Consider the following 23,241-nt stretch of genomic DNA (forward strand, 5'->3'; position numbering starts at 1 on the left):
TCAGCGTGTTTTTAAGCTCTCTAGAAACACAAAGTTTCTACTTTACATTATTCCTTTGGCTTGCCATGCAGCACGAGCACATTAGTTGTGCTGCTGAACGAAACCAGCTCTGCAGTTCACCTCCTCTTTCCTACAGTGACAGTGTTGAACAGCACAGGGCACGTGGTGAAACTGGTCCCGGGCAGGATGTGGCCCATGACACAGGCTGCTCAGCCTGGGAAGGAGGACCCGCAGTCTACATGGACATCACTGGGTATTTTTCCGCGTCCTACACATTGCTCTTCCCCACTCCCTCCCCTGAGCTGCCGTTTGGCCCCACCCAGACCCCTGGAGGAGCCAAACTGAAGGCTACAGCCCAATGCTGCAGGCCTATCTCTTCATTGCGATGTGGTTCCATCTTGTCCTAGAGCCAGCGCTTCCTACTCATGTAATTTGATCTAAAGTTTTGATCCAATGTGCCTGGCAGAATTTGTCCTTTCTAAACCAATGCTGTTTATTGCTGCTTGATCTTCTCCAGACTTCCTCTCTCCCAGCTCTGAGCCAAGAAACTGCCTCACCGCTGCAGAGGTGTAAGCATTTAATGACTGCTGGTTTTGTTCCAAGCACCTTCCTTCTCAGCACCTCCTCTTTCTTTTCACCCAATTCTCCTCTGGCTCTGTGCAGTAATTATTTATGGTTTAACATTAAGCATTTCCGAGAAGCAGCCACATAGGGAAATTTGTTTTGCAGGTTTACGAAAGGCGGGATTTTCCAGTCCGTTAACATCCTTGGGCTACAGGTCAGTTGGAGGCCTGTTAACAGCAGTTCTGAATCTCCGGCCTCGAAGAGGCAGAACCGCCCCTGGGCCTGCATGAGGGAGCAAGGGGCACAGGTTGAACTAGCTCTTCCCACTTGTCCACTGAGTCATCACAGAGCCACAGGAGGACCCTGCCACTTGGGGGAGATGAGCCTGGGGAACCTTCTACTCCGCATGGCCTCCATGGGGAGGCCAAGCCCAGGAGGAGGCCCTGCCACCATCCTGCTTGCCCACCACACCCCCAGCCCAACAGACGGGTGCCACCGGGAACCGGCCACCATCTGGAATCACTGTGGTTGCTAGAGGTACTTCTCCATGGGTTGGCCAAATCCTCATAGAAGCCCTGCTGAAAAAACCCAGAGCCTTCTTCCCCAATAAATCTAATTGTTTGGAAACTGGGACAGATGATGTGGGCAAACGCTGGTCTTTTTTCCACAAGGGGCTTTTCAGGTACCCATGGAGTTTTTCCTGGACTTTTTCTCTGAGATCAATTCATGGTAATAACTACATCTGGAAACAGTAATGATAGCTTTTACTACTTCTCATTGCACTGAGGATTTTTTTTTTCCGTTGGTTAAAAATGTGGATGGGCAGGTGAAGGAGGGAGGGGACTAAAATGTAAACTTTTAAACCATACAGAGTCTGTTCTCACTGTGCACATAAATGCTCCTGATGACAATCAGGGCTATTGTTCATGTATTTAAAGGGAAAATGACCTTGCTTAGAGGAATAAAAGTGCTCTTGAAAAAAATAAAAAGTTAACAGCCATTAGAGATATTGCAACCACTGCAAAGAACAATTCCAGGAGTGATGTCACAAAAAATTCACACGACTTCAGTAAAAGTGAAGTGTCTCATTCTGAGTCTCAGGTTAGTATGATATTTGTCACATTTTTATTCTTCCTGATTAACAGGGTAATGAAAGACTGCTGAAGGCCAGTACCAGTCTGTGTTAACCACTGGGAGCACCCCTCAGTTCTCTGCCGGCCCTGGCTCTGCTGAAAACAAGAACCATTTGCATGCATCTGAGCTCAGCCCAGAATGCCTCCTCTTGCCAAGACTCATTTATCAGTTAGAGTAAACAATAATGTAATTTCAAACAAAATAGTTTTTTTGACCGAGTAGCTGGAGTATTTCACCTAATAGCTGGACTATTTTCCATGATTATCTGGCAGCACCTTTTAAGACCAAGTTTAGTAGAGAACATGCATTTTCTTCACAAAATAGTCATCTTTAGGCAGTTCTATTTTGTTTCTAAGAAGAGTGTTGGCCAAGTATTCAAGTGCAGACAACTGACACATCCCCAGTAAAAATCAATGGAGCTATGCAGCTTTACTCCAGCTAAAATCCCCACACATGTAATTTACAGCCATGCTATACATTTTATTGGTTAGTGTGTATTGCTTTGCATTAACCACAGCAAAACAGGATGAAGAAGTGCATTATCACTGTTGAGAATAATTGCATCCTATACATCTCCCCAGTCCTCTTGCTCTCACGTAGCTCTCAATCATACAGCTTTCCCAGAGTTAACTCGCAACATCTGCTATGTTCATTTTCTTCTAAAAATATGTGGTAACGACATTTGTTGGCCTATGCTATAGAATAAAGTGGATCACATAAAATTTTGCCATTTCCATATAAATACAATGGTTCCATCTTCCCTGAAATATTAACTTCTTCTAATCCACGCTTATCTGAATCACAAGACTCAGTCCAATAATTTATGCCAGCTCATAGCAGTTACTTGGAAGGGAATTATTTCAGCAAAGCCAGTATAATTACTAATGATCTTATGACTAGTTACTCTCTTCAGATGCTCAGTAAGCCATCCATAAATTCATTCCACCTACTATCTGTTAATTTTGCCAAGCAGATTACTGACAGGGAGTAAAAATGGCTTGAAAAGGAAGGAACCAAAACAAACACACAAGCCTTTGCCCCTGAGGGATAAATGCAACTTTTGAGAAAGCCCTGAAAACTCTTTGAATCCATTGGTAGTTGTAAATGTCCGTGCCAACACGAAACACCACTCCGAGCAAGTGTGCAGCCACATGCAACATCAAGAAACAAAGTAACAACTCAGTGTTTCGGTTCTGGTTTTGTTTTTCTGCATGCATAACTCCTTCCTCACTCTTCTGCCCCGAGCCACCCCTTGACCTGTGTGACCTCCTTTTCCTTTTCCTTGCCCCAGAAGAGCTGGCAACAGGGCAGCTCCTCCAGCACGGTGAACCTGAAGCCAGATGCAATTAAGAGTTGCAAGCGCAGATGCTCCCTAGCTCTGACCAGACGGAGCAGAGTGGGTGAAGCCCATTAAGGACAATGTGCTCCCTCCTGATCCATTTAACCATTTGGCACACTCCTTTAGGCTTTCCCACACCTCTGCTAGAGGACAAACCCAATTTGACAAATTCAGGCCTGAGGCAATGTTTGTCTGTCCACAAAGCAAGCTGAAAAACTGCAAAACCCACTCTTCTCCAGCCATCACTTGTTTATATCTTCTGTCCTTCTCTTCTGTCCCAGAATCACTCTGTGCCACTGCTTTTCCAGGCTTTACCTGCCATGATCTCAGCTCATCTTCCTGACGTAGCCGCACTCTGGTAAGGAGCAGGGGCTCTTGGACAAGTTCAGTGCTTTGTCTGCAGGTGAGGTGGTTGAAGATGAGGACGATACAATCTCTCCCGCACATAATACCACTCCCATGGCAATCACTTTTGTTTTTATGAAATAGTAGATTTAATTGTATATACTCTTCTCAGTGGAGCTACGACTACCACTTTTCCAATTACTCCATCCTCCTGCAGGTTGCGTGAGTTCTGCAGCTATCAAAGCCCCTAGATCTTTTAGTTGTTTGGATTCCAGATTACTCCATTTATTTTTTAATAATTCAAAGGCAAGTTCTATGGTGTGTTTTTTGTTTGTTTTTGCTTTTTTGTTGTTTTTTTGTTTGTTTTTTGTTTTGTTTCTTAAATGACCAGTGCTCTTGCTCCAAGAGTTAGTCACAATGGACTGCTCTTTTTTTGGCACACTTTCCAAGTATTTTACAGCACATTCTCAATGGCATTATGCAACCATTTCATTAGTCTCAACTGTTTCACTTGGCAGTGAGTTGCAGTATTAAATGATGTCATCGATTTGAAAAATATGAAAGCTGGAGGAGGTGACAGTTTCTGGGGTACACAACCCCTAAAATCTCAACCACTTGGAACTCAGAAGCCTCCATGCAGTACCTGTTACCTCTGTTTTTCAGCAGTATGCCACATCATCACAGCAGTTATCAAACACATACATCACTGCTCCCTACCACCCTTTTCCCGCAGGGGCATATTTTGGACCCATTTCTGGAAGAGCTTTTGGACCACCAGCAGTGAACTCACAGCCAGTTCAGCACACACGGCAAAGCAATGACATACAGCATGCCCCTCCATGCTGTTCACTACTGCAGGATGCTGTGACATGCATTGCGTGAGCCACCACAAGATGACAAAGCAGAACTCGGCATCACCTGGCTACCTGATGGTATCTTCTACGGAATCTTCTTTACTCTAGAAATAAGGAGCTAATTAGATGATTAGCTTCTACACGCCAGAAGGCAGGTAGTCCTTCGCAAAAGGCACACGCAGAGCTCCTCCCTTAAGTCACTCAGTGGCTCCTTGAAAGCCAAATGTTTCCATAGAGAACAAAATTTATTATGGAAACTGTGCTGACAGGAAGAGAGCTGTTTCTTGAGCAGGGGGTCTCCTCCTCCTCTATCTCACACCACACTGCATGCCAGATGGGATCCTCTCTTCAGGAGCTTGAGAGAAGTGGCAAACCTTTTTAATTACAACATTTGCAGTTCTGATTTCCCAGGCTGCCTCCATCGTCCTGGCAGGCCTCCTTTCTGAGAGGTCACGTAGCCAAAACAGCTAGTACACTGAGCAGCATCTTATAAAGAAACTTAATTTCTGCCTCTGATTTCAGTACGGCCTCAAACCAGTCAGTTATCTTTATTTCACTCAACTTCCTCTCTGCAAAAGAAAGCAACATCCCCAACTGTAAAATGCTTTAAAGAAAGAACAGAGATAGTATTTCTTAATAAAGGTAGCAGGATATAAACCAAACTACCTAGCCAAGTGATAACTAATCAGTCAATATATTGACAAAAGGAAAATCAAACCAAATTCTACCAGTAAGTGATAACAACAGAAAATGGTCATGTGTAAGCTTCCTTTTCCAATTTTCTCAACTAAGAGGGTCACTTGAATTTTATCCTCTAATAAGATGCTACACAAACTATGAGGGGGAAATTTCAGATCATGCAAGCAATCTCAACGAGCATAGCCCCCTCATTTTCAATTAATTCTTGGGTCCTTTTCAATTGATTTCTTAACCCCTCATCACAGTTGTCACCTACATATGAACACCACATCCCCTTATGACCTGACATCCCCTTACTTCAGACGCTGCTGTTTCTTGTGTCCAAATGCAGGCTCCATACGTACACGTGAGGAAGTAGAGAGCCAGTCCGACTGCAGAAGGCTGTGTTTTTAAAGATACAACCTGTGGTTCTGGGGTGCTCAGAATTATAAAGTGAACTATGAAGAACTTACTTTTACCTTAAGACAACCTGCACATTCAAGCCAATTGCTGACAAGCAAGAGTGAAAAGAGTCAAAGTGTTGGCCCTCTTACCTCTAGCCATCTAAAAGAAAAACGATAAACAGAGAAAAGCTTCCAACACATACAGACCTTGAAACAATCTGATACTACCACTGCAGTTGTAAAACAGGCTGCTCTGAGCAGTTGGATCTGCTCCCAACTCCAAAGCAGCTGCCACTGCAGCCTGGGAATCGCGCTGCCGCTGTCAGCATCAGAGCTTGTCATCAGCCGTTAGCACACCAGTGGGACAGGGTAGTCCTCACAGAAGGAAAGCAAAAAAAGAAAAGTCCACGTGGGTGTAGGGGGGGAACCTCTCACTCCCAGTTCAGCCTTTTCTGACACGGTCTGCCAAAATATGGCAGAAGGAGGATGAGGAAAAACCCATAGCCAGAGGAGTAGCCACAAACCAACACACCCCAGAAAGGCACCATGCTTTATGATACAACAGAGCATGTATTTTTTATAAGCAAAGAGCAATAGAAACAGAATGACACCCAATACTCCCTGGAACAAAGAATTGCTGACAAAAGCTATTTCACCTATATATGCCAATATTTAGACAAATACCTACAGATACCTCTGCAAATCCATCTGTCAGAATGAAATATGCCATACACAAGAACTCACATTTTTAAAGAACGTCACTGAACTAAAATAACATGCATCATGTTGATAAATAACTATTCAGGGAGTCTACAAGTAAAATTTGCAGGGTAAAGGCAAAGCAACCAGAAATTAATGGTTCATTTTTGTAGCTGGAAGAAACTTTTGTTCTTTTTCAATAGCTGCATTCCATTTGTATAAGTCTAAAAGTCTTTAAAAGTAAAATTGAACTGATATTTGTACTTCTCCTCTAAGCTCTGTGAGCACTAGCAAGTATTTAATTGCAGTTGCGTACATAAATCAAAGTCACCAGGAGTACACAGAGAAGAGACCCACAGATAACGACCATGAATCAGAAAGTAACAAAACGTAAAGAGGCTCAGTTTCAAATGCACCTTTAAGTACTGTCAATATGAACACAAAATTCAAAGACAGACTATGTGAAAAGCCAAGAAAGACATAGAAGTTATTCACAGCACTCCAACATCATTTTTCTTTTTTTCCTCTTTTTAAATACAGGTGAAGATGCACAGGATGAAGAATCTGCACTCAGTGTCTACTGTACCATAACAGTCACTGTCAAAACCAGCGCAGCAAGTGCATCGGAGGCCTGAGTACTTACCTGGATTTCCTGCTCCACAATCTTTCCTCACCATTTTGCCTTTAGAGCATTTACATTCAAACCTTGTTCATAAAACTACTAATCAGGTAAGCATCCTTTCCATGTGTTTTATATAATAAATGCCCAAAGGAGAGTAAAGTAAGCTCTTGAGCAGGTATAGCCAAGCAGTTACTTTAACATGCTTGGAGACCCACATCAAAAATCATGACCTTGGGCTGACGGGAAGAATGCCAGTGATGCCTGTTGCATTAACCCATACTTGGCTGCTCTACAGGCACTCACAAAGCAAGTCTATAGGGGACAGAGCTGCAATGCCCAAACAAAGCCAGAAAGTCCACACGGTGCAGTGCTAAATTCATGCCACCACTTTAGGCAGGTTATCACGGTACCCAGTGCCTCTCAGAAAGGCCATGAACAATGAGGATGCTGTCAGAGCCCTCTCCTTGGAGGAAGGAGAGACAACTGGCAGAAGTGGGAAGATCATCTGGGTTAGGGCAGAAATAAGAGAAGACAACGACCCTAGAATATTTCTCAGAGACCTGTTTCTCTAGGGCTTCCTGTTCTAGGATTCATCTAGATGGAGCCAGCAGACACTTCTCTGTGCCCACAGCTTTGATAAGCTCTCACAGTGTGGTAGCTTCAATAAAGCAGAGAAACAAAGAGCGAGCTTTGCCTTTATTATAGCACTATGCAGCATGCCATAAATAACTGCTTGGGAAGCATAACTAGATAAACACTTCAAACTGTATTTGTCAAATAAACTCAGTAGAGTACATCTTGTGATCGCATCAGCTTTGCTGTTATATGCATTAATTTGCTTTTTAATCCAGCAAGCAACGGCATCAACAGCAGATCTCAGTCACTAATGAAGCCTAATTGTTCTTTTCACTCCCCGTCTCCCCAGAGGGCCCACTGCAAAGAAGGGGGCATTACAGGGAGGAAGGGCTGGGGTCCAAGCCTGGTGTAGCGAGGATGTGGCGCTGTGCATGGGCACTGGGTGAGCTCCTCTGCAGCCACAGTGAGGCAACGTGGGACGTGCCACTGCCCCACAGCCCTCCTCGTCCGCATGACCACAACCACAGAAGCACAGGAATCCGTTCACAGCTTACAACACATAGCCAGATCCTCCATGCAACAACTGCTTAGCCTTTATGGTTTTCCACAAGCGTAACTACTTGGATGTAGTTGTATAGACGTTTAAGGTTATCTGAAGACATGTGGAAATACACTGTTCAATAATCAGATTGCATAGCTGGGCATTTATGAGGAAAGAGTCTAAGAATAAGACAGTTATAAACACATCTAAAGCTTGAATGAGCTGTTTGCACTGCAGGCAGCATCACAGTACCTCTGCATTTTACCATGAACTCATTCAGTGTACAACTGTTCTGAATATTCTCGACTTTCTGAAAACCATACTTACAGTGTGTGTAATTCTAGAACAAGTTCAGTAAAGCTAAACACAAGTACCCCCACCTTCTTGCAGAAACCCTCATGTACCTACTATGCCTCCTTTGCTGGGCTGCCCTGTTTTGGAAAATATAACATTTTCCTAAAATCTGATCCAGAAACCTCCATTTTGAAGAGGAGGCATACCCTTGGAAATGTGAAGGACAGTTACTAGTAAGATAACATCCCACCTTTTGCCCAAACATCCTTAAAACTTTCTCCTTTCCAAAGGAAAGAGTTAAGCCACTTCACCTATTAACCTGTATGCCTGAAGTCTCATCTCTGATGGATTTAAGTACATCTCTCTTCTTTTGGCAGATGTCTGCTTCTCTCTCATTTGCATCTTAAAATGAAAACAGCATCATAGATTGATTGTTGCCAACCTGCGACATTATTTCTCACTAATACTCCCTGTTCACAAGTCACTTGGAAAGCACCAGTCAGCTCCTCCCATCACCTTCTAGTAAGGTAGTACTACTGGGGTGGTGCAGATCCCTAAACACAAAAAGGTCCAAAAGCAATCAGACAAGTTCATGTCAAAGTGCCTATCAAAGGCTACCGAACATGATGGGAAGACACAATTTTCAGCTTGCAGAGTTGCAGAGCTACAAGAGGACAGAAACCTGGTCTATCTTATGCTTTTTAACTTACAGCAGGCACTTGGGATCTGTCGGAGACAGGGCCCTGGGGGCAGCGGAAGCTGCTCCAGCCCCATGCAGCTGCCCCGCAGCAAGGCTCCATCCAGCTGGGAGCAGTTGCTCCCCCCATCCTGCCATCTCCTGGACAGTGCACATCACCTGTTTCCACAGTGGCTGAACTGCCATGCAATAGAACTGTGCCAGCAGCAAAATGCATCGTCAAGTACCCTTTGTAAGCTACGTGACAAATGTGCTGCATCTATCTAGGATTTTCTACAATAGACTCAAGAGCAGTATTAAACAAGAGGGTGAAAGGAGGCTTCTTCTTTGACACCACTTTTTATGTTAAAGTAAACACAGATTTGAGTGCATTATTTAAATGTGGAAGTTGCAACCTCATTTAAAGCCTCGGTGTTGTTAATTATTTTTATTGGCATACCCTAACACTTTGAAATGTGCCAGAGCAAATTGCAATGAAAACTGTCAAACACTTTTTCAAACGTATCCAGTTAAGAAAAAATGGTTTCCTTACACTCAGCGATGCTAATTTTGGGGGGTGAAAACTGGCTAGCACATTATCTTCTAGGCTGAGACCAATTCAGATCCTCTGTCAGCTTTACCTCAGCTAGATTTTCCCTACCTAAGGTGATACTTTAGAAGACCTGTTCTCTTACAGCTTTAATACTTTACAACTTTCTGTAGATCCTTCAATCATCTCAGTTGAGTATTTTAACAACACCACTACATTTACTTGCCTCACCACTGTTCTTTTTTCTATGTCTCCTCCAAAAAGTCTATTTGTAATTTTTGAGCAACAGCTTCAGCATTTTGCTTTCAGCTTTCAAGTTCTTACTGCTTTTCCAGGGCTTTTTTGCTCTGGACATCGCTGGTACTCTTATCCATAGACACTTCCATAATACATTGAAGGACATTCCTGTAAAGCTTTTTTCAAAGGCCCTCCCTCTTTATTTTCCAGCCTTCCATTTCTCATCTGTACAGAGCTTACTCTCCTTCACACAAAGCAGCCGACATTTCCAAAATCTGCTCTTTCTGGGGGCCTGATTTAAGCCATTTTCATACTTTCTGTAAAAAGATCCACGTGCCTTAACATTTTGGTTATTTGTTCTTTCTTTCCTTTCTTGATGGTTTTTCCCCTGTTTTTCATCTTGTTTTTCCTTATAGCCTATTTGTTCATTGCAATAGGAAGAGCACATTCCCATGCTCCTGCACACTCATATTTCATTCTGAAATAATTTTACATTTCATAGCCATCTTATAGAAGGAGCTATCTGACCATCTTCTCAGCTTCCGTGCTGGAAACAGCTTTACTACCCACTGCATGGCCTTTCCCATACGTTGGAGAAGTGCTTCTCTGTAAACCATCCCAGAAACTTAAGTTTCAGTCACTAAAATCTTTTTTTAAAGGCTCAACAATGGTAATGAGCATCTTCATTACATTTTCCAGCAGTAAGCTCCTAAAACAATGGCTTGCAGTTAACTAATCATGTGTTCACCTAGAAAGTAATTCTTTTAATAATGCATCACTATTCATTTCCCAGCGGACAGATACTATATTGAATATTACACTAAAAAATAATATGCATCTGTAATAAAAGAACTGTCTGCATAAAGCACTCTGGTGACCTCTCTCTTTTGAAGTGACTCAAAGGAAACCATGAGTACCCCTGTAAAGTCCTACAAGAACTAGAAAATGTTATTCTTTGAGAAAGAGGGGAAAAAAAATCAGCAAAAAAAATTCACTCATGAAGTTGAAAGCCATCATTTTTACTTGACATTTTCAAGACAACAGCTAAAAAATGAGGTAACTGTACCTGCCTTCAGGCCACTGAGCTCTGACTTGATACTACTAATTAAAACAAATCCAAATCCTAAGAAACATCTCAGCAACAGGGAACTGTAGTGTAACTATTCAAATCCAAAACGTGAACAAATTTCATTTAATAAAGTAAAATAATAAGTGCTAATAAATTATCTTTCCCAACTTACCACTGCAAACGAGAACTGCTATGATTTTTAATACTAATAGCCTTATAGCTAGATGATGGGGAGGGCTACTACAGAGCAACCCTCAGCATTGCTCTGCTTGCCTACAGCAGCTCCAGAGCATTTAGTGGCATTTACACACAGTGAACAGCCTGAACAGCATGGAATGTACGTGGATCTAGCAAATGCCATGGCAAACTTGCTTCTATTAGAGACTTTTCCTCAGACTTTAGGGGGTTTCGTACCCTCTTATGAATGGATTTGGACTGTGGTTCCCCCTGCGCTAGTTACAAATACAGGGCAGTGGGTGGGCTGAACTCCATCTGGCCCCATTCAAAACCCAATGTTTGCACAAGTCCCCCATCCAACAGATTCCCCCAGCATACACATAGCTTTAAGACACTCCACAAGTGTTTTTAAACTATCCACATGCTTGGTTTATTGAATCAAGGCATGAGTATCTATGCCTATGTCTCTACACAGACGGAATACTTTCAGTGGGACTTGCTTTGTGCAAAATTCCTAAACTTGAACATTGAAGCTTTTTTCCTGCACTACCCAGTACCAGTAAAAACAACTGTAAAACAGAGCACAAACCATTTCTTCCTCCTTCCCCTGAGTCACCTTGCACATCCAAAAAAGGACTGAATGCAGTCTGTTCCATAAGGCACAAGTTTTTTTCATTGCAAATATTTGTTTAGGCAGCCAATCCAGATTTGGTATAATTCTGATGTGATACAATCCTGTTCACTTTTGGTCTCTGCCAGCGTTATCTTCTTTTGCTATTTTGCTTCCACAAGAGAAAGTATTTAAATAAAAAGCATGCTAATCTTCTTAGGCTCTGGAATACACAAATCTGTTATAAATACCTAACCTTCCTGGAACACGTGCTCTTCTCCAAACACACATCACACACTCCAACATCCCTAGACTTTTCCTTGGCAATATGCAGCAAACTAAATTGAACAAAGCTGATCCTAACATGGGAAGTTATAGTAAACAAAAATGTTCAAGATCTTGAGCTTATTTTCAGCAGTTTCATCAGCTTGAACTTTTTACACCCACTGAACAAGTCGGATCTTGCCAAATAGCAACACACATTTGGAAGTTTCTGCAGAGTCTTTCAGGGTGAAAGAACATCCCGAGGTCATGTAACTGCTCCATTTTTGAGGAATGTGAAGAAAACATGAACAAACAGCAGGAGTACCTCCTGTATAGCATGCACATGCTACTTCTCTTAAAACAAAAACAGTGGGGGAAAAGAAGGAAAACACAATGGTAATCACAGAATCGTCTAGGTTGGAAGAGACCTCCAAGATCACCGAGTCCAACCTCTGACCTAACACTAACAAGTCCTCCACTAAACCATATCACTAAGGGCTACATCTAAACGTCTCTTGAAGACCTCCAGGGATGGTGACTCAACCACCTCCCTGGGCAGCCCATTCCAATGCCTAACAACCCCTTCAGTAAAGAAGTTCTTCCTAATATCCAACCTAAACCTCCCCGGCACAACTTTAGCCCATTCCCCCTCGTCCTGTCACCAGGCACGTGGGAGAATAGACCAACCCCTACCTCTCTACAGCCTCCTTTAAGGTACCTATAGAGAGCGATGAGGTCTCCCCTGAGCCTCCTCTTCTCGAGGCTAAACAACCCCAGCTCCCTCAGCCGCTCCTCGTAAGACTTGTTCTCCAGACCCCTCACCAGCTTCGTTGCCCTTCTCTGGACTCGCTCAAGCACCTCCATGTCCTTCTTGTAGCAAGGGGCCCAAAACTGAACACAGTACTCGAGGTGCAGCCTCACCAGAGCCGAGTACAGCGGGACAATCACCTCCTTAGACCTGCTGGCCACACTGCTTCTTATGCAAGCCAGGATGCTGTTGGCCTTCTTGGCCACGTGAGCACACTGCTGGCTCATATTCAGCCGACTATCAACCAGTACTCCCAGGTCCTTCTCGGCCAGGCAGCTTTCCAACCACTCATCTCCCAGCCTGTAGCGCTGCTTGGGGTTGTTACGCCCCAGGTGAAGGACCCAGCACTTGGCCTTGTTGAACTTCATGCAGTTGACCTCAGCCCATCGATCCAGCAATATCCCTGACCTTGGCCCCAGGGAGGCAGCAGACTTCCCTACGGGTAGGGTCAGGTCGACAAATAGGGCCCTCTGTTCCCCTGAGAAGGGAGTCGCCTACTACAATCACCCTTCTGTCTTTCTTGGTGGAGGCAGTCTTGAGGCGTGGAGTCGGCTTCCTCGCCCTAGGCATCCTCCTGGGTAGACTTTCTACCTCGTCCTCACCCACCGGTCTCTCAAGCTCCAGGGCCTCAAATCTGTTACGTAAGGGCACCTGGGAAGGTGGGGCCGGTAGGGGGGGCGTTGCCTGAAAGGTTGAGCAGGGACCTGTCTCCATCCCTCCTCAACTTCTAGGTCGCCTCCCTCTGCCCGACAGCAACAGGGCAGGGGGTCCATACCCATTTGGGGTGTCTCACCCCGGTACCTCTCCTTCAGGCCCTGCAGGGAGTCACTCCACCAGTCTATCTCCCGCTCACACTCCCTAATAGTTGTTGATTAATAATAATCAACAACATAAACTGTTTTAACCTAAAACACCAATGTCATATCATTTATCAACATAAAAGAAATGTAGTTCTGAAAGTTGTTGAATCTCTATGTGCACAATTCAAATGAAAGAAAAGTGAAGAAATGTTAGCTTTAGGGGTAGGCAAAAGTAGCTTCTCTCAGAAAAGCCAGCTGAGTACTCTTCTATTGCAGAAAGGACAAGTAACCGTCCAGTGAACTCTGGACTACTGAATCCACATATTGTGTTACAGCCATGGGTTACGTTGGTTTATAAGCCATGAGGACCTGATACAACCTAACTTAGAACTTTTGGCTCTCCTATGAATCACTAGGTGTTAACAATGAATACCACACTTGTGCTTGAGGTGCTGTGTCCCCATGCCCTCAGGTTGTCCCCTTCATTTTTACCCCGCCACTCACTGTTCTCATCGAAAACATGCAAAAGAATCCCATGAGCTACCAGGGGATGGTTTCCCACCAAACACAGTCTGGATTCTCAACGTGCACAAGCGTCTCTAAAGGCTGACAGCATTTTAAAACACAGTGTCCTCAGGGCAGCCCCATTTTCATGATGTGACCAGGAGGCATTTTAGGTTGTGATATTCACCGGGAAGCCTTTCCAGGAGGGTGAGCGTTAAGGGGACATCAGGTTTAAAGATGCTGTTCACACTCAGGCCAGATTAAGCCTGACAAAGCTGTTACTCTAGACATATTTTTAGCAGTAATATTGCTTCAGTTTGTGTATGTTAGGTTCCCACATGGCTAGAACAGCCAGCATCTCTCTCACAGCCTCAGCAAAGGGACAGATGATGGATCAAAGTCAGCAACTTGGCTCCTTCCTTGCACACAATCACATACCCAGGAAAGGCCAGGTAGCAGTGGATGGTGTTAGATCTGATCGAACTGGTAAGTGCACAATATTAAGTCTCATTTCTACATGCATCTGACAGCAGATGTGTACAGAATATCAGGCTCTGCAGCTAAGCACTCAATGTGGGTGTATAGATTCATATGGTGCTTCTGGTTTTCCCAAACCTTTCTTGTTTCTCTTCTGTTTTGCTTCATTCTTTATTGATGCCAACAGAGCAGGGCCTGCAGCAAACAGATGGGTGTTACAGTTTGCTCTAAAAATGGGCAGGCTTTGACTTATCTTCTCTCATGTGGCAGCTCAGCCCGGGGTCAGTGCCTTTGGTAGGACAAAGGCACCCCCCCCCAAGATTCTTCTCAGTATTTGGTATTTCATCAGGCTTGCTCTAGCTTAATTCTAAACTATTTTTAAGCTCAGGAATTATTCCCATCTCACTCTCTAGCAGCTGGTCTTCCCCTTAACTTTGCATCTTGTTAGCCTTTATGGTGGTCTGTGCTCTCACGAGGAGGAAGCCTCGCACCTGCAGCCTGGTTTGTTTAATCAGAGCCCGGTAGATCCAGGCCCACACAGCCCCCTCATGCCCAACGTCCAGCAGAATCTCCTCACACAAATCCAGTTGCAATGCTGTTCTCCCTCCCTTACTATTACTCCCTAAGGGGTATAGATTTATAGCTTCCCATAGCCCACACTTTGCCAAACTTAATCAGTACTTGTCTCTTTCGTCAGAGCTCCCCTCCAGCATTTTAATTATTTATTGCTCTCTTATCTAAGCTCCTTCCAGTTTGTCTATGTCATTCTGACACTGAAAAAGCACAGAAATAAAAGTGTTTAAATGCAGGCACCACAGCTTTACAAAGCAGGTCTATAACCTACAGGCAGACTCATTTAATTTTCTCCTACATCTCCTTTGCCATTGCTGCTTGCCAAGTGTCTTGTCCCAGTTAAACGTGTGCTTTGGTTTACTTCTACCCAGTACGTCTGCTTACGTATGAGGTCAAACTTCATTAATTCTTATTCACGTTCCCCATGTTTCAAGTTGCCTTGCTTTGCTATTTTGCCATCTTTAAATGCATTTGCAATTCCTGTCGGCATGCCATAGTCTGCAGGTCATCTCGCTTCTGAGGCACTACCCTAGAGGACAGGTTTCCATGCTTCCTCGAGACTTTCCAGGAAATCCAGAGCCAGCCAGCCAGAGGGCCTGCAGAAAGCACACAATGGCTTCCTCCTGCTGTGGGTGCCTGAACTGCCTTCCAGCAGGGATTGAGCACTGGGTGAGGCGCTGGAAGTCATTCTCAGCTTCACGCACTGCTCTTGTGGGCCCCACCTCCACTCCAAGCTGAAGGACTTTTGCAGAAATCCTGTGCAGTAATAATACCACAACGATGTCTCTGATATAACCCAATCAACAGCAGTATCGAAACCAATTATACTCCTCTGTATTACTCACCGTATTACTACAGCGAGCTCTGCCCAAGCAGATGAATTCTCCACAACCCTATTACCCAGAAAACGAGATTCCCCCCAGTCACTTGGCTGTGCTTTTCCAGGCCTCCTCATTTACCGCTGTTTAATATCTCAGCCCACGCCAGCAGCACCCAGCACTCACTGTGTCTCCATCCAGAGTAGCGCCCATCTCTGCTCCCCACCTCTGCAGGATGCAGAGGCCTCCACAGCCTCTCTTCAGCATCTCTGACCAAACATCACCGCTGCTGTTCTTTATGCCTTTTAGCAGAGACAGAAATACCAGTCAGACTCTCCTGCTGTGAGCCAGCACACCTCCCTACCAGTTCACAAACTGGTACAGAAATGGAGGAGTCCATTTCAGCCCAGGACCACATGCACCTGAGAATTCAGCTGAAGCAGGGTGCTGTCAGCAGCCCTTCTGTATCATACCTGTCAATGCTTGGAAATCCACGCATCACACGAGACAGTGTGCATTACTTTTCCCCCCCCTCTTTTATACAGTCACTCCTCACTACAATAGCTGCAGATCTTCTTGTAAAAATCAACACTAGGAGTCCCCAATGCATTTGCGGAAGCCTCTGACACTGCTTTTGGGGGGAATAATTACTCACCAAGGCAGGATGCAAAGCATTTATGTTTTAATAATCGCAGTTTGTCATATCTTGGCTACATTTTGTATGTTCATTTTTTGCCTCTTATCTCCACAACATGTTTTCTTAATAAACTTAATGGCAATACTACAATTTTAATTTCAGTTGGAATATATCCAAGCCACTAAATCCACTCTGGAGACCTACAGGTTTATGCACCTCTTTTATTAAGTTCTTGCTGTTGGTTTTATTAACGCATCTCTGGGTGCTACTGCAGTGGAGCTATTTGCAAATGAACAATGAGGTAGATTTCCCACAAAAAAAAGAAATCTAGAGGGCTGTGGAAGATGCACACAAAAAAGGAAAAGCTTCACCTACATCATTGCATATGGTTTGGTGAAATGCCAAATTGCTACATACTGTGTTTAATCTAGACTCAAACAGCTCTTAAGAAGTGTGGTATTTTGATTGCTTCCACAGACAAATCTGGACAAACCCGTATCAGATGCATTATTCAGAAGATATATGGCAGAATTATAATATGGTAATATTTTTAGTCCTTAAGATATTTTAAAAGGTTAATACAGCCTGTGAAGTGAAGTCAGCAATATCAGGAAAGGAGACAGACCTCCAAAAACCAAGAGTTTGTATATTAATAAAAAGTTTACTCAGGTACTGAGTTTATGTAAAGAATCAAACAGGTGCTGGCTACACTATATTTACAGCTTCTTTAACAACAGCTCTGAGGAGACTATTCAATCTTCAATCAACCTCTCAAAATTAGCTCCTTCCCATCCTAGCACCCTCTTCAAACCATAAGGAGAAAATAGAGGAAATAAACCAAGGAAAAAAATAAGAAAAATCACTCCATGGACTGATTGTGCCTATTGTGTACTGCAGAGCTTTTGTTTTTGCTTTCATTTTGTCATGATTAATTAGTCTGCAGACACTGAGTTGCATATTATGGTACAATGGGGATTTTAGAATGAAAGACAAACTGTTGACATAACCAAGTAAAAACAGAATAGGATCACTCTAGTTCATTTTATTGTCTATCTGTAAAATCTATGCAACCAAAGACCAAATAGGCAAAAAGATGAAGAAGTTAGACAAAGAAGTAGGGGCAAGCTGTACTATAGACTAACCACCTAAATTAATTTTTATCCTTCTCTCAAAAGGACATGCTTCTCTCAAAAATAAAAATAAAGATGAAAGAAAAACTGCCAGTCACCTATAGATGCCTTTGACTGCCCTGTTACTATTCAGAGAAGGTAGTGAAGGAAATTCAGTATCACCCCTGGATTCAATTAGACTATTTAGGAACAAGAAAGGCTATTGTGAAAATCTAAGGCAGGATCCCAGACAAACCACCTGTTTCAGAGGAACACTGCACACCTCGGAGCTCCCACCCAGGTGCTTTCCACCTGCCAGTGCGAGGAGCCAGGGGCTACCTGCTGTGTGAGGAGCTGTGCCAGGATGTGTGTCGAGAGGCCCAGAGCAGAGCTGTGAATGCAGCCACGGTCTGACTTCAGTTAATCTAGTGTGAATGAAGGTAGTTTGTAAAAAGTTATGACTTCTGGCAAAACTGGAATCTCAAAAGGCACAGAGTGTCAGAGTGGGGAAATCCATCAGGAATTAAGGTTCAGACCTCTTTTCAACATTTACTTCAGCATTTGAATGACTTGTCCTGTTTCACAGGGAAGTGAAGACAGTGCCAGCAACCACAACCACATGCATGATCTTGACTGATGAACAAGTCTGTGTTCAGCATAGGTGTTCAAAAACATTTTAAATGCTAAGTTAAGTAGCACAGAAATGAAGTCTAAATATGAGCGATCGCATTTTTCAGAACATAAACCAGATGCCTGGGGGGGGAGTGGAAAGAGCAAGAACATCATTAGAAACAGAAGCGCTGAGTCAGATGGGTCTTTCGTTCTAGTGAAGCAAAACCTGATTGCATCTTGGCATGTGCCACACACAGCCCATCGGCAAGAGGAACAGATTTATTCAGACAAGTAGCAGGGAGCATGCAGAAATGGCATATCCACAGACACATGCCTAATTTGAAGCATTAAAGGGAACTGGAGGCTGATAAGAAAGAACCAGGCAAGACAGCTTTGTATAAATAGCAGTTTTCAAACTTCTTTCAACTTCTAGACTCCTACTCATTCTCCAGTGACAGTGTGAACAGTGTGAAGAGCACTGAAGTGTATTTGAGTCCTCTGAGTAGAAAACTTACTTTACCATTCACAGATGCCTTACAAGAAGTCCAAGCACCCAGGTTTCTGGTTCACAGGCTACCCTGGTTGCAATCTGGCCTTCAGTCTAAGCAGAGGTCCCCATTCACCCAGAGCAGCAAAGAGGAAAAGGAAGCACCAAGAGAAGGGTCCTTCCCTGCCCCTCAATTTGCTTCAGCCTCCTGGGAAGGCAGATGTCTCCTGGTCTGCCTCTCTCCTGCTCCCTGCCCCAGCTCCACTCTTCCCACTGCCTGCCCCTCAGGTCCTGTCCCCACCAGGCTGCTGCCTTTGCAGCTGGCATCCCAGGCCACCCTGGAGGCAGCCGAGGCCAGGAGGACTTGCTTCCTAAACACAGCATCCTAAGTGACGGGTAGGAGCTGACCCAAGCAGGACAGCCCAGGTGCTAGACCTTGGATGCAAACTCAGATGCACCAGAACAGCTTTTCTGCCCTCCCTCAAAGGCCCCAAACTCGGCAGACTCACTAGCAAAGACAATACACTGCTCTGAGTGTTTCTTTTTCCAAGTTTACAGTTTTCGAAGAGCCACAAGCCCCACAAGCACTCAATAGCCTCAGCAGTTTCAGCCCATTTGCTCCTGATTTCCACAAGCCTCTGCTCTAGCCCTTGCCACAGCAGGCAAGACAACCATTGCTTAGAGGAAAACAAAATACCACAGCTCAATGACTCAAAAGAGAAGTTTCAAAAGGTCTGTTTCCATCTTTGTTTAATTAATATGTACTGTATTCACCCTGGGACAGCATTCAGAAGCCTGTTTGATATAGTTCTCATGAGCTGCATGGCCCTGGGAGTCCTGCATCACAGCCTTAACCCATTTGCACCCCTCCAAGTTCATGCTGCCTCACCATGTGCACATGCTGACAGTTGTAACCCATTTTCTTATTTAAAGGAATAACTTCAGTGGATGCAGAGCTTTACAGAAAATACTTTCAATTTCATTATGGCTCTCATAGAAAGTCTTTGTACAACTGTTGCCTGCTAATCTCTCTAATCTTTAATTTTCATTTAATAGAAGACTGACTGCTTCATGGTTACTGGCAGAGGCGGAAGGAGGAGGAACAGGAAAAGGGAGTAACACAAAATCAAACTGGAAAAGGGATGGACGACCAAATTTTACTTTTTCCTACCAGCATTGCAATAGTATTTAAACCACAACAGAGCTTCCCTTACAGAGACGGCAAAAGTTTTATGAGCTTACATGAAAATAAGGTGAAAGTGCATAATAAGATTGTTCACTTAAGAAACACTTTAGGGAAGAAAACGGTTTTTATCTCCCTCCAACCTCACTGCTATGAGATAAAGCCAGATGAAGCCAAGGGAAGCCTTTCTTGAATGCAAATAAAATACTGTTCCCTTCTTGCAGGCAGAGATACTCCAACTCTATATGTTCATTTAGTGCTAGACCCGGTCCTTATCATGCACAGGGAGCGAAAGACTGAGCGGCTCTGCAGAAGTATGATCTATACACAGGACTCCTTGTCAATCTATCTTACCATCAGCAGTATTTCTTAGAATTCAAACTTCTGGCTGGTTGCTATCACCAAAACCAAGCAGCACCTCCTCAGAACACTTGCCTGGGTCCCAGGTCTGTAACTGTTGCAGACGCATATGTATGGGATGGTGTTTAGTATTAACATTTATTTCAAGTCCCAGATTAAGCTAAGTTTACATTTGAACAATCATAAAATAATAAAAGTGTATTACAGACAACAAAAGTTATCTGCAAACATTTAGAATATCACATAATCCGAGCACAGGCCATGCTATGTTCATTGATAATAGTTAAAATGCAAAAGGTTCATCAGACAGGCCATCTGAAGTCTGTGCAGTATCACATAACCCCCAAACACCAGTTTCTACCTGAAAACAAGTTACTGCCAAACTTTTTCAAATGTTTCCAACTCTTCAGCACACAATTTTGGTTACATGAAGTCCCTAAAAGGCAAAGATGCATTAACAGTATAGTCAGCCAGAAACAGCATCTTCTTTACTGCAAACTCAGGTCAGAACACTCTTGGAAACAAACTTTCAAGTTTTTGGTTTTTTATTAAATTTTTTATTTTTATTATTTATTTGTTTGTTTTTTGTTTTTTTTTTCCTCCCTGCTCTCAAACAGAGCAAGTTCTGACTGCAACAACATACTACATTTAGGGGACTGAATCTTTCTTTTTACTAAGTCATTCAGCTCCAGACACTGAGTTAAATTTGGGCGTGCACTTTCTGAAAGTGAAATGATTCATTTCTAAACAAGAAAATGAATGTAACCTGGATATACAAGACATGCCAAAGATGTAAAGCAGAGCAACACATGGATTTCTCTTTCCTCTCTCAGACTGGATGGATACTAGATTCCAGGTCCACATTTGTAAGTAAATTCATACCCCTCCCAAGGTCCTGAGAAAGACTCAAGATGCACAGGACTTCACAGCCTGTACGTAAAGTAGTAAAAGAGAAAACGATCCTTATACTTCAATTTATGGCCAAGAAGAGTCAAATCTTTCTTACTTCATCTGACTTTTATACATCAAGCTCCGAGCAGCAACTACGCTAATCAACAATTTTATTATTATTATTTAAATGAAGTACAAAAGCTATGTTTATTTTGAAGTGCTTCACTAAGTGCCAATTTGTTTTCATTACATTATCCTGACTTTAAGCCAACTGTCAAGTCTAGAACACAGATATAGAGGCAATGTTCCAGCCGGGTACTCCTGAAAAATAGACCCCATTTCCTCTATTGCTCCTAAGACAAGAGCTCCAAAAGGCACTCTCACCCCGTGGCAAGCCTGGCCTGACAAACAGGGGTCGGTATAACCATCATGCAGTGCCTGAGGTTATAAACACAGTGTGCAACCGCTACTCACGCAGCTTCAGACACGCAGGACACTGACCATTATCAGCGTGTTTTATTTTCCCCATATACCATCTGTAAAGCGAGATAAAACAGTACCAGGCAAAAAGAGGTGTGATGTCTTCAAGGTCAGGTTAAATCAAACTGTGCCATGAAAACACAGTTTTCACAAATGTATTTTTAGTATAAGCCCAAGGATGTAATTTTATCTTGCTCCCACACAGTGCTTTCTTATCAAGTCCTACAGTCTGTGTTATAATTCACAGCGAACAGCCTCGACTGCTGCATTCTGCTGTCTCAAAGAAAAGCCAGGGCTATTTACTGGCTTTTAAGCATTGCATACAAAATGAACCGCATTCCTTGCGAGAAAAACATTGCTGAAAGCATTCATAGACTATTTCATTTTTACTGCAAATAGGAGAGAAATCAGTTTAAAGAATTAAAATCGAAGGTTGGAGGACCAAGTCTATGTGTGGCCCTAAGCAATGTGATAACTAAAAAAAAAAATCTTAGTTTTAAGTCATAAAAATGATGTTGTAGCCCTCAAGGTGGAAAATTTGAAAATGTGGTCTATGTATAATCCCTATAGCAGTATTTGCCCGGGTCCACAGCCAGGCCAAAGCAGTTCCAAGTGGAGTCAAGGGCATTGTATTTGCGTCTGTCTTTACTTCTTAGACTCAGCAGTCTGGGTGACAGTGGGGGAGGCTCGCAAAGTATGACACCTCCTGATGGTTTTACTGGGTTGGGTGGCAGCTCCATTTCCTTATCTGCAACAGGCTGATTTCTACAGAACACACTTAGTGTTTGGACTGAAACAATTATATTTCACTTCAGTGGTCTGGTTTCTAGAACTATTTAAAAAATTGGGTCTTCATGCTAAAATGTTTGTCTAAACCCTTATAGTTTGCAAACATTTAAGAATTATCCCACTAGCATGGCTTATGGCAGACCATGAAATATATTGCTGTAACTGGGTGCATCAGTAAAGACCCATTTTTAACCACTTGTCCTGGTTCCAGTTAGGACAGAGTTAATTTTCCCTCATAGTAGCTGGTAGGGTGCTATGTTTTGGATTAGGATGAGAAGAGCGCTGATAACATGCTGATGTTTTAATTGTTGCAGAGCAGTGCTTACACCAGGCCAAGGACTTTTCGGCTTCTCGCTCTGTCCTGCCAGCGAGCAGGCTGGGGGTGCAGCAGGAGCTGGGAGGGGACAGACCCAGGACAGCTGACCCAAACTGGCCAAAGGGGTATTCCATACCATCTGACGTCATGCTAAACAATATATAGGGGTGGCTGGCCGGGGTGGGGGGCCGGCTGCTCGGGAATGGGCTGGGCATCGGTCAGCGGGTGGTGAGCAATTCCATTGTGCATCACTTGTTTTCTTACACATTATTATTGTTAATACTATTATCATTATCACTATTATTATTATTATTATTATATTCCTGTCTTAATAAACTGTCTTTATCTCAACTCACCGGCTTCACTTTCCCATTTCTCTCCCCCACCCCAGAGAGGGAGGGGGGAGGGTGAGCGAACGGCTGTGTGGTGTTTAGCTGCCAGCCGGGTTAAACCACAACACCACTCTTAAGGACCTGAGTATTTTTATAGCCCTCCTCTCACTATTGGAAATCCATTGCCACAGACAAAATTAATATACCTCGTAACATTTTACAAATTAGATACTGTAATTAAGGTTGGAACCTTGGAGATGGAACACGATGTCAACAGTGTACTACTCACTGTTACAAGTAGCAGCTACAGGGCCACGATTCTCTAGGGAAAAAAAAAAACCACACTCATTTTATTCCTGAGTAAACTCTTAATTCCAGAAAAAAACCCTGGTATCATGACACTTTTACTGTTAGTTACTGGTAAAACAGTGA

General features: G+C 43.4%; 1 protein-coding gene across 2 annotated transcripts in view; it reads right to left on the reverse strand.

Moving 5' to 3' along the window:
- Nucleotides 1-23,241, reverse strand: part of PLCL1 (phospholipase C like 1 (inactive)) — a 199,071-nt gene that overhangs the window by 127,368 nt on the left and 48,462 nt on the right. The window contains exon 1 of one of the 2 annotated variants that reach the window (XM_080599885.1): nt 1-12,474. This exon is cut by the window's left edge and continues 42,295 nt beyond it. The exons of the other annotated variant lie outside the window; for it this stretch is intronic. The gene's annotated coding sequence lies outside the window, so the exon portion shown is untranslated. Of the gene's footprint in view, nt 12,475-23,241 lie in introns of those variants that run through there. 2 annotated transcript variants of the gene reach the window in all.

The sequence above is a fragment of the Anser brachyrhynchus genome, assembly GCF_964034855.1.
Source record: "Anser brachyrhynchus genome assembly, chromosome: 7".
Classification (NCBI taxonomy): Eukaryota; Metazoa; Chordata; class Aves; order Anseriformes; family Anatidae; genus Anser; species Anser brachyrhynchus.